Raw genomic sequence first — 2,211 nt, 5'->3', positions numbered from 1 at the left:
GCCCTCCTCCGTCCTCGTAGATCATCAAGCGGGCCTTAATGTCACAGCCCTCCTCGTACGAAGCTGTCATGATGAAGGCCCGCTTGATGATGTACGGTAGGGATGGGAACTGTGATTGCTTCGTGCAAGTATGATTTATTCATAGTCGCGAAACTATTAGCATTACAGGACGTGTTGTTGGGTAGTATTCACCCTAATGCTCCGGTGTTGCTGTGTACGCGTCCATGGTTGTTTTCCTCACTGTTTTGGTTTGCTTTTCTTGTTCTAAGTGCACTACTTCTGCTGTATTTGCGCGCTTTTGTGAAAGCGTACATCTAGCAGGTAGTGCGCGGCAGCCCGCCGTGCCATGTCGATCTGTGCGTGTGGTGTTCTCTTGAGTTTTGTGCGAGTAGATATTTTGATAATAGTAGAGTTTAACATGATGCCAACATGGATCAGTGTGTGGTGATCTGTAGGTGAGTGTTATGTTTTTGTTGATATTTTTATAGAGAGTTTTTGCCGGCAGGAGTAATACATCTTTAGGACACAAGACAAGATAGTAGGTCGAACTACATGTGAAAACTTCATCGTGACGTAGTTTGGAGGCTGGTTCCGTTTGGTGATATTTCCTAGATGGTGGCCGAGTGGCAAAACGTTGAAGAATTGCAGACAAATTTTCCGCAGAACTCTTGTGCGCCTTGTTCTTTCTCTTTGGAGGGCGATAGCCTGTTGCTTGGTTACTTGGGAGATGTCGGGGCTGTTTGGATTGTGACTATGCTTGCCATATATTGCCACATTATTTTTGCCACACTTGCCTAACTTGAGTTGCTTAAATTGTTTGCCACACTTTGGCTTGCCTAAGGGAATCTTGCCACACTTTTTGTGCCTATGACACGTGGGGTTCACTTCTCATAAAAAAAATCTTGCCTTAGGTGTGGCTAGAACCAAACACACACCTAACTTGGTCAAATTTGCCTAAGGTGAGGTGTGGCAAAGTGTGGCAAGATGTGGCTAGAAACCAAACAGCCCCGTCGTTCTTGTGCGCCCAATCTTACACCGCCGACCAACTCCTGGACATCGTGTTGAGCGTCATGAACTGTTACAGTCGTAGACGTTGAAGGGTGGCTTGGTCGGCGCCTTCTTCGAAGGTACGTACCGTTGGGGATGGGTTTCCTCGATAAGTGTAGAACCATGGATTGCTCATCTTGATCCATATGCATAGTAGTTGCTGGCACAAACAAATTAGTAAATATAAGCGAGCATATAGATTGAACAAGAGACGAAAATAGAAGCAAATGACACCAAAAAGAAAGCACATCAGATGAATTAGGGCCCCATGAATGACCAGACTGTTGTCAAACTGAAGAGAAACACGAACATCAGAAGCACAGGTCCACCAAACCATCAGAAGGGGAAACCAAAGGCGTAAATGAAAAATCGTCAACAGTAGAGCCACCCAACTCACCCTCACAGCCGGTCAAATCAGGAGGCGAACTACCTGTAAAAAAGAAAGGAACAAAATAAGAAACCAAACAAAAAAGTCATCACATTTTAAATGGAAATAACCCATACTCACCACGAAAGGAACCAACTGGTCGCTTTCCACGCCAAATTTCTTGCCAGCGTCGCCGCGCTTAATCTGGAGGCAAACTCAATAAAGAAACTACAAGACCATCACAGAAGGAAACAACAAAGAATTACCAATGAGAAACCATACTAAGACACCACCAATGAAGCATTTTTTTTCCAGAAAATCAGGACAGCATACCAGAAGCAACAGATACATCGGCCAACGAACCAGCAGTAGAGCGACCAGGAGTCCACACAAAACAAGATAGCAGGCCTACGCATAGAAGTTGGAACCGTCAGCAGAAGATCCACGAGGCCGATGCATAGAACCCGCAGCATATAAGACCGACGAAGAAGCGACGCCTCCAGAGTCCTACGTCCAGAACAACCACGGCCAGTTCGACCAGCTGATGAACAAACCCAATGGGGCCAACCAAAGCACACACAAAAACAGTAAAACAACAAGTATATATAAGTCAGCATGTACGGATTCGCTTCAGAACTGCACGTCAAAGCGGAAACTACCTCAAAAAGAAACAGGCGGCAGCCGCTGAAGCCCTATACATTTGCAAGATAGAGGGACTCACCAGTGGCGACCGAACCCAATGCGTTCGGGTAGCACAAGGGGAGATGCAGCCGGGTGTCCGGGCATGGTTTGAAAGA

At 46.2% G+C, this 2,211-nt stretch overlaps 1 long non-coding RNA gene across 1 annotated transcript; it reads right to left on the bottom strand.

Moving 5' to 3' along the window:
* Window positions 1–226: 226 nt before the first annotated feature.
* LOC123083003 (uncharacterized) lies at window positions 227–1,955 on the bottom strand. The gene is made up of 4 exons (XR_006439184.1): window positions 1,748–1,955; window positions 1,556–1,642; window positions 1,445–1,477; window positions 227–1,207 (listed from the first exon to the last, which is right to left on the bottom strand). It is a non-coding gene; the product is annotated as an uncharacterized lncRNA (long non-coding RNA).
* Between the last annotated feature and the right edge of the window lie 256 nt (window positions 1,956–2,211).

The sequence above is a fragment of the Triticum aestivum genome, chromosome 4A, assembly GCF_018294505.1.
Source record: "Triticum aestivum cultivar Chinese Spring chromosome 4A, IWGSC CS RefSeq v2.1, whole genome shotgun sequence".
Taxonomy (NCBI): domain Eukaryota; kingdom Viridiplantae; phylum Streptophyta; class Magnoliopsida; order Poales; family Poaceae; genus Triticum; species Triticum aestivum.
Note: the sequence above shows the minus strand (reverse complement) of the source record. Positions and strands in the feature narration are given on the sequence as shown.